Below are 9,728 nucleotides of genomic sequence, written 5' to 3' on the forward strand. Positions count from 1 at the left end.
AGATAACCCATTTTCTCTCTAGTGACCGAACTGGTCCAATGAGAAGCACTCCGCCTTCAGGATAGGAGGCTGCAGCCGTAGGCTGACCCGCTTGAAGTCTTGAGATCGGATGTGTAATGTTAAAGCACGACAGAAGCACTCTTTTTTTCTAAGACCAATTTTTGGATTGGCACCGAACACTTGATCTTGTTCGGACGTCAAATTTTTACTGACGTTTTTTGGTTTTCCAAGCTCATGGCACTTTTAAACTATTTGTGTGTTTTCAGCACAAGTCTCGCAGTGCAATGCCGGACACCTTTATAGATTCGGCAAAAATATTCTCGGATATTGCTATATATGCATCGGTTTCGAATTGTGTCTTTGGTCAATAGTTGGGTTGTCCGGCTCCTGCACTTGCTTCCTATGTTCCACTTTGTTCGGCTAGGCATCCAAAGGGAGAACCACTGCGATTATGCTTCCAGCTCACACGGTTAAACATCTTAGTGGAGGAAGCCGAAAACTGACTGTCATAATAAGCATAAACTGGTCAGCGATCCGATGACTGTGTTAAAATGACGGGCCACTCATAACAATGGCCGAAGTATTTACGGCTTGACCTCGACTGTCGCCGAACACTACCGGGGGCTATTAACTGGCCTCCCAAACTAAATCCTCGATATTTTGCTCTTACATTAGAGCTGAGGTTTCATGATCATGCTTAACATGACAACCCAAAGAAAGGAACTGATAGCGGGACTATTTTTTTGGAAGACATTTCTTATGTTAAACAGTAATATAACATATCTCTCTGCGTACCTTTCTTTATAAAACCGTATGGTCAGATTGCCTTGTTTGTCGTAAATCTTTGCCCTCATAAAGGCTTTATAAAGTAGGACAAACACTCCTCGGCTACTGCCCGAGGAGGTGGAAGCTGATGGTCGATCAACAAAGTTTTGTACAATGCGGATCCGAGCATTAATGACGTAAAGTACTTGGATACATAGAGTCATTACACATAATTTGTGATTTTACTATGGATATTGATCCTTAATTCGGCCACCCGTGCCCGCATTAAGGCTCGGGGGCTACTGGGCTTCGGGCTTATTATTTATAAATATTAAAGAGGCACATCGATCCCCTGATCTGGTGTTGCCACCCGACCAGTGTCTCGGGGGCTACTGCATTGCCTATCCAATGCAGGAAATTTTAAGTGCAATACAGTTTCCGAGGAGATTTTGATCCTCGGGTTGGTCGGCCGCACCCAACCTGAGTCTCGAGGACTGAGCACGCCGCTTTTTGTGTCTCGAAGTATCCTGCCGAGCTAGGACTTGATCCTCAGGCCGATTTTACAAATCAACCCGAGTCTCAGCGGCTACTGGGATTAGCGGTCTTACGTCATCCTTCAGGTGCATCTCGGGTTTTAAACCGATACACACCTTGAGGGCTACTGGTTATATATCTCGGCAGAGAATAAATTGCACCAATAAAAAATATTGACAAAAAATCGGCCCACAGTCGGGGTGGTGCACCACCTCGGAAGCACTCCGGCATAAAGCTCGGGCGCTAGTGGCTGGCTCCATAGATGGCATTTCTGGCATTAAGCTCGGCTAAGCTCCTTCAACTTTTTTGGACCAAGATGATCTATGACATCTTGGATATAGTCCGGCGTTGGAGCTTGGACACAGTCCGGCGTTGGAGCTCGGAAGCAGTCCGACATGGGTGTTCGGTTGCAAAAGATACCTCGAATGCAGTCCGGCGTTGGAGCTCGGACGCAAGAGGACACTGCCTCCCGGAAACAACTTCAAACCCGAGGTGTGGCATAAAAATATCAAGGCATTGATAAAGGCCGGAAACTTAAAGGGGCTCCTCGGATACCCGACGTGTAAACTCGTCGAATGCATTTCGGCGATCCTCAAGATCGAAGATGGGAAGATTTGTTGAACCAGTTTCCAAGACCGACAACCGAAGATGAAGAATAGTTCGGAAGAATCAAGGAGCGTCTCTAACTTGAAGACCGGTTCAGGGGGCTACTGACGGTGTCCTGGACTAGGGGGTACTCACCACGTCATCTCCCGATCTGTTAGATTGGGCCGAGGACCCCCATGGCCGTATACTCATGGGCCAGTTCGGACAGCTGCCGCATACATGGAATATTCTACAAGACTTGGTGATCAAGACAAGGACTCCTCCCCACCGGCGTATTCGGCTAGGACTCTTGTTATCCTAGGCCTCTGGTGCATTATATAAACCGAGGCCAGGCTAGTCGATAGATAGACAGATAATTATACCATAGGCTAGCTTCTAGGGTTTAGCCTTTCCGATCTCGTGGTAGATCAACTCTTGTAATACCCATATCATCAAGAATAAATCGAGCAGGACGTAGGGTTTTACCTCCATCAAGAGGGCCCGAACCTGGGTAAAACATCGTGTCCCCTGCCTCCTGCTACCATCTGCCTTAGACGCACAGTTTGGGACCCCCTACCCGAGATCCGCCGGTTTTGACACCGACAGTCACGCTATGGTCCATATAGTGGGTATGCAGGAAGGCCATACATGAAGAGCACTATCAATCATTAGTAGAATGTCCGTGCGTTGCTACGAGCAAAAACCGGATACCTATGTTTTGACAGGGAATAATAAAAATATGGACACATAGATCAAATTATTCTTTTAATTTAGATATACACGTTAAGCATGTATCATATTCTTTCACATTTTTCCTTCTCGGCAATCTTCCTGTCTTCTTGACATGTCAAATCGCTCGCCACCCAAGAACTTATAACTTGATATATACGATCCATGATTAAATAGTATAGTAGAATGTACGTGTGTTGATACGAGCTACAATACATATAAATGACTCAAACAAATGATTAAGGTCGTCTTCATGGTTGAAACTCATTTCTCCCTCATATGTTTGGGCAGGTTTTAACATCAAATGGGCGCCCGGTGGGCTCCCCAAAATTCAACCGTCTAGATTGTCCGAGCTATCTCAAATCCAGCTCATGTGGGGGAGAAATGTGGTTTCCCGGTCTATTTGTCATGTTATCTCCAACACGCGGTCCCAACACACAAAAAACCACCCCGCGACACACCCTTCCCTTTTCCTGCCGACCCCTCCCCTTTCTGCTCGGTTTCCCGCCATAACAGGGCATTTCGCGCTGAAGTCCTCTCCTTTAAAACTAGATGACGCCCATATTACCATTGTCATGGCACCCTCTCTCCATCACACCATACTTCCCCACGGACCGCCAAGGAGGAATCCCCCGCCAATCGCCCCGCTCTCCACCCTGATCCCCTCCCTCCCTATTCGTGCGGATCCACCACCGCCATCAAGGGAGAGGAGGCATGCACCGCCCATGACGCCCCCTTCCCTGAGCCAAGAAGGTGGATCTGATGTCTCTTGAGTCATTGCCACGTTGTAACTACATTTGAATATCATGCATTACCACGAAACAAAAATATGATGTGTGTTGTTGTGCATGCAACTGATATGCCACCGTGTCCATAACTCTTGAAGCAACCAGCCAATGCATTTACCGTTCTATCTAAACATAAAAGTCTATTATTAACTCTTGAAGAGCCCAACAAATGCATTTACCCTTCCATCCTTATAAAAAAATTGTACAACTTGATGAAAAAAAATATGAACCGCTCGCTCATGCAATTTGCTACAAAGTCATCTCTAATGAAATGCAATTTGCCACATTTTGTAAGGTAGAGAAATTATTCCACTCAGACAGTCATAACTAAACAAACCAACTCCACCCTTATTCCGGTCATTCTCAACCCTCACTCTTATCACAAAATCCACTAATTCGTGTTCTAATTGAGCCCGACGTCGTCGTGGCAGGCCAACAAGAAGGGACAAGGGCGGCAACCGCCTCCCCATCTTAGTGCTAGTACCCCCTCGTTCTATATTGGACCAAACCTTCATTCCAAGCTCTAGCATGACAGCTCCACGCTCATGTGTTGCCACGGAAAAAGAAATATATGAATAGAAATTTTCATCCCAAAGGCAACTTGCACCTTGCTCCCACCTCCCATAAGATGTATATTTTTCACCCTCACCTCTCTAGGATATATAGTTTTTTTAATCTTTTTATCACTCTATACCGGATCTACCTCCAACTTTGTTGTGGTCTTCAATATAAGCTGGCCGTTAATATTCATGGTACTAAATTCCAACTTGGAAATAAAACTGACCTCACATCAAACCAACCATGCTTATCTTAATGTGCATGATACCAAATTCAAAATTGGAACTAAAACTAACTTTGAAAGTAGAGATAAGTGTGCAATAAACTGTATGTTTGCTAATGACATTTCTCATGAATGGAAATGGTTAAAGTAGTAGTTTTTTCCATGGAAGTACTTAGCTCACTTTCTATTCTTTACCAACAGGCCATCGTCAGATAAAGACAATAAAGGTGGCAATTTAAAGATGATATGCACAACACTTACTACGGGAGATAAATAATATGGATATGTTTTACACTTACAAATACACGTTGTTATAACACAAATCAAGGTCATGTGATAGTAGTCTACTTGTTTCAAGCTATCAAGATCATACTTTGGTTTTCGACGGTAGTTTGTCTGGCACAAAATCTATTGTGTAAGAGATCTTCGGTTCTATCATTAGAATTAAATGTGATCCTCTTCCGTCCATAAATCTTTGGTTTCTTGCTCTTGATGTCTTGAACGACACCACCTTCTTGCCTTCTTTCCTAGATGGGTTGCATAGTCTAAATAGGAACACGAGCTAAAGCCGACACCTCTTTGTCACTCCATCATTCAACACTCTCCGAGACATCCTTTCTAAGCATGGTGTATACAACCCTGTGCTCATCTTTAGTCCACTGCCACTTTAAAAGCATACCTACTTGATCTGCAAGTTAATAAATTTGGAATTAGTACTGTTCTAAAAAATGCTATTATTCTTATTATGAAAAATATGCTTGCATGCTACTATCGCAAAATCTAACCTTCCTTTTTCTAAATAAAGTTAGTTCCTACTCCTTCCTAGCCTTTTTCATGATTGTCCCAACTGGTAGCCTACAAGTGCATGTTATTGTTGCAACTTCGCAAAAGGAAAAATAAGTCTACAACAGAAAATCTTTTACTTCTCTAATTCAAGATTCTTTTGCCGGTTTATGTAAATCAAATTTGCTCGTACTCTTTCCTATTCATTCCATGTTACTGATGCAATAGTGAAACTTTTAAAATAGAACTAGGGTGGAAACATCTAATCATTTCTTTTCTATTCTTTTCAAGGTTTTTCAGAAATAAAAACAAAATAAGCACTACATATTGTTAACATGATCATATCCTGATTGTGCAACCAGATTTTCTCAGTATTTGACATGATTATCTCAATTGCATAGACATATTTTCTCTTAGTTTTTTTTACCATTGTTGCTACTATTTTCTTAATTGCACGGAACTATTGCTAATCGAAATACTCCTATGGAACACGATTATGTATGCTTGTTTGGCAAGCAGATTTTTTGCTTACTGTTTAGGCCCTTTATGTGGCTGTTTCCAATGCTACCCCAGACATCCTGGCTATGCTGCATATAAATGTTGCCTTGGGAATACTTGTTGCACTCCATGGCGCCATCACCATTCTAGACGTGTCCTCATCCCGCCACTCGAAGACTGCCTGCGTACTCTTGCCCAACATTGCCAAAACCGGTTATTACTTGAACAAGTTGTTAAAAGAACAGAAAATATATACGGTTTACTAAAAGGTCTGCACATCTGGTGTATCATTTGCACATAGCACTTACGTACATGCTAAACTCCTTAATTAACAAAGCTGAAGGGTGATGGTAAATAAGTCTGTAGGTTTGTTTGCTCAATTCAACTCCTCGGAAAATATGAACTCACAAACACAGGACACCATGAACTATAGAAAGACACCATCTAATGAATGTGACCACCAGCCTAGCTACTATCCCAAGTGTCCTCTGGATCGCAACTTACAGAAACATCATCAAGGTAGGAAAAAAATTACCAAACCTGCAACGCTTTGATCCAGCAACGAGGGCGTTTAAGTGATATCCCATTAATGGTATCCTAGAGCGGTTGCAATGGCGGCGGCGTGGTACTCGACCTTCAAACCTAAGGTATCAAATGGGCGGAATCTCTGTCTGCATAACATCAGTACCTCTTACAAAGAAAATTTATGTACAATACTAACTGTCAATAACATCGATTACCAATTTGAATCGCTCCATCAACAACCTGACACTACCATGTTCACCGTGATGCTTCAGGGCACCATCGTGCACTTGCCCTTGCTGTCCTAGCAGGCCTGGGAGATTCAAAAGGAGTTACCACAACAGATCACTTCAGTGTTAGTTACACAAGCTCAGAGTTCAGAAACTGCTTTCATAAATAAGTTCAGACTGGCCGTTGAACTTGGCATGAATAAACTACAAAAAGAAGACAATGTAAATTAATTAGTCACCTTTTGGAGGACTGATTCTGCTTCATGGTGAACAATGCATTCACCTCCTTCACTTTGAGCTGAAGAGCAGAGAACTTCTCTATCATCTTGTTTATGTTAGTATGTACATGTCCTCCTGCATGAGGCTCAATCGGGTCTCGGCGATGGCCACCTTCCCGTTGATCTTCGTGTACCGGCGCTGTAGCTCCAGCAGTAGTGACAGCCGGACAGACCCACCTTCAGCGACACTCTCCACAACGTCCTCCACCAGCCTTTCAGACTTTAGTTTCAGTATGAATGAGTACATGACTGAATTCCAAACACCAATACACACCACATGACTGAACCGGACAATATATTTCTTACTCTTAGATACTACACGTACACAATGCTAAGATGTAGATTACATAGATAGAAATCTAAAGCATCAAGATTGCGTACCTCGACAGGTTGAGAGCCCTGGGAATCACCCTGCGAAGGAAACCCCAAATGAAGAAAAGAGCTACTTAGTGTATGTGCGTTAGTCCGGCAGAGCACATGTGCAAGAAAGCAAAGGAGAACTCTGTAGAAGGAGAAGTTGTATATGGATGTACTCGACGACACGGGGGCCACCGCGGAGCACCTTGCACTGCTGCATGTGCTCATCTGCGCACTTCTTCACCAGTGCCTCGCGCCCGGTATTGTTGTTGTAGAACACGCGTTGCAGCGGGTCCAAGAACCTGAACGTCAGCAGAAAATTGTGATTTTCCTGCGCAACTTGATTCAATCACAGAACTTCTTATATGGTAGATGATATCAATTGTTGTCCGGATGTTAGTTTTTGCATCAAAATTGAGAAGAATACAAAAGAGCTCGTTGAAGAAAGAAACAAAACTAAAAGGAAGTGTTTAGTGCTAATCTATAAAAACCACATAAGTGAAATTTCGAATACCAAAAGAGTAGTTGAAAACTATAAATAAAAATAAAAATAAATTTTACAGCCACAACTTCAGCCGAAACATCCTACCAATGGCAAATTTACCATATGCATCATTCTAATTAACAAAGATGAATTTAGCAGCACACATGCAACATAACTTGGTAATAGCTTGTTTGAAAATAACACAAATAACTCAACGAAAGTGAAACTGAAGCAATGTTAACCAACACGGAGGAGTATAGGAACCTTTTTTAGGTGTTCAAATTACAACAGGTAGTCCGGTTCATCGTCAGCATCTGAGTCATGCCGTGGGATCCGCAAGCTGCATCTGCTGTGTTGGCGACATCACCGTCGAAGAGAACCACCTGATACTCACCATAAGAGCAACCAGGAAACATCCATTGACTCGATCAACAATATTCGAGAGCCTGAAAATACAAGGACGACCGGCCATATCAGGGTGTGGCACTAATCTACTCAACCCTGCCATCATCAAGCAAAAGAAAATAAACCTTAAAGCTACACAAACAACTACTATTATCAGGCACAAGAAAAGAAATCTTAAAGCTACATAAATATCAACTACCTTACAGAGGCAATTTGGTTCATTTAAAACCATCATTCGGAAATCAAAACAGTAGTCGGGAGAAAAAAATTATGCATTCAATTCACCATGTAAGCGCACAACAAAGTAGTAGTACTCACATTCAGACTTTGGTACCTCAACAACATCAAGCTACCCACCGTAAAGAGTCTAAGGTGAGCATTCCCTACCATTAAAGAAAAGAACGGGTCAGAAAATTGCACCCTCGAATCATCTCCATGAAGGTAAATGCATCCCCCAAGATTCATTTCCTGTTCTCGAGTTCATGCATAAAAATCACAGGGGCACAAATCAAACTGTATGTTGTCCAAACCAGGAAGAATACAGGGTATCAAATGGAACGAGGGAAGCTCACCTGAGATTGAGAATCCATAGACGAGAGTATGTTGCTTGTAAACAAGCATCACCTTCGTGGCTAATAGGGGCATAGGAGTAGACAGGGGCACACGGAGGAGGGAGGGCGGGGCACACGCTGTACGAGCTCGCCGAGCCATACGTGACGGCGACGGCGACAGTTGCTCGAGGTCGCTCGGGCTCCCCATCTTGAAAAGGGGAGGCGGCATGCTGTGAGATGAGACAGCGAGACGAAGATTGGATTTAGAAATTACTGGGATGCGGTGGAGGCGCATCGAGAGGAGCATTGGGGCAACGGCACGACGGTGGTGCAAGGAGGATCAGGATCTGGCCGGTCAACCTCCTCCTCTCCGACGAAATCTGGCCGGTGAACCACCACCATCACCGGCGTGACCTTCCAACGGGGAGCAAAGCCGGCGGAAGTGGCGCAAGTGCTCGCCTTGGGAGCGAAGACAAGGTCCCGGAGCAGCTCATAGCGTTCCGGTAGTGTAGCACGTCGAGGAGATGGGAGGGGCGCCATGGCCACAACAATCGGCTGCGGAGGGATCCCACAGTGGCGGAGGAGTCTCTCTCGTAACCCTAGGCAGAGCAGAATTGGGGATGAAGGGATCCGCGAATAGATCGATGACAACCTAGTTTTTTTCGCTACGTGGTTGTCGTTGGTTTTCGCTACCTGATATAAACCAATGAAGTGGGGAGGGGACGAAAAAAATAGAAAAAAACCCAGCGAAGGTGGGATGAAAAAAAACCATGATAGGTGGGACGAAAATTGACCGGCGAAGACTACCAACTGCTCCATTAGAAGTAGAGATTGGTTGTTATCAAGGAAAGGTAAAAAATTAGGAAATTTAGGATTTTTGAACTGATTTCTATGCAAATGGGGTTTTATTGTTTGGTAACGTGATATCAGTACCTGTCCGTTTGTGACGTGTCTGATTAGGAAAGTTTGCAAATGTTAAGAAACTATTTATTGGGAAGAAAGTTATGACGTGTCTGTTATTTGTTTCCTAAAACAAATTTCACTAATAAGAGAGATCGATTGATTTAGATAAGTTAGAAAAGTTAAATAAATATATTATTTGTTTCCTGAAAATCTGTCATTTGTTTCCTAAGACAACTTGAACCAATAAAAGGAATCGGTTGATTTGCATAATTTAAGAAAGTTAGATTAAAATGTATTATTTGTTTCCTGATAATCTGTTATTTGTTTCCTAAGACAAATTAAACCAATAAAAGGAATTGATTGATTTGCATAATTTAAAGAAGTTAGATCCGTGATTTGTTATACGTTAGGAAAGTTCTGGTTGTAATAAAGAGTGGAGAGAAAAATAAACCGATGAACCAGGGTGTGAGGGGGTGGTGGGAGAAGAGACGGAAAAAACCAGCGAAAATAAACCGCGCAGACGATTCACTAACTC

The 9,728-nt window shown here is 43.2% G+C and overlaps 1 long non-coding RNA gene across 20 annotated transcripts; it reads right to left on the reverse strand.

Moving 5' to 3' along the window:
- Nucleotides 1-4,443: 4,443 nt before the first annotated feature.
- LOC123187895 (uncharacterized) lies at nucleotides 4,444-8,948 on the reverse strand. Of its 20 annotated transcripts, none has more exons than XR_006494211.1 (9): nucleotides 8,312-8,948; nucleotides 8,058-8,207; nucleotides 7,599-7,780; nucleotides 7,027-7,152; nucleotides 6,875-6,904; nucleotides 6,455-6,705; nucleotides 6,004-6,298; nucleotides 5,498-5,644; nucleotides 4,444-4,870 (listed from the first exon to the last, which is right to left on the reverse strand). It is a non-coding gene; the product is annotated as an uncharacterized lncRNA (long non-coding RNA). The 20 variants fall into 20 exon arrangements; XR_006494209.1 differs by having other exon boundaries at nucleotides 6,455-6,713; XR_006494202.1 differs by having other exon boundaries at nucleotides 6,455-6,742.
- Nucleotides 8,949-9,728: the final 780 nt, after the last annotated feature.

Source organism: Triticum aestivum, chromosome 2A, assembly GCF_018294505.1.
Source record: "Triticum aestivum cultivar Chinese Spring chromosome 2A, IWGSC CS RefSeq v2.1, whole genome shotgun sequence".
NCBI lineage: Eukaryota > Viridiplantae > Streptophyta > Magnoliopsida > Poales > Poaceae > Triticum > Triticum aestivum.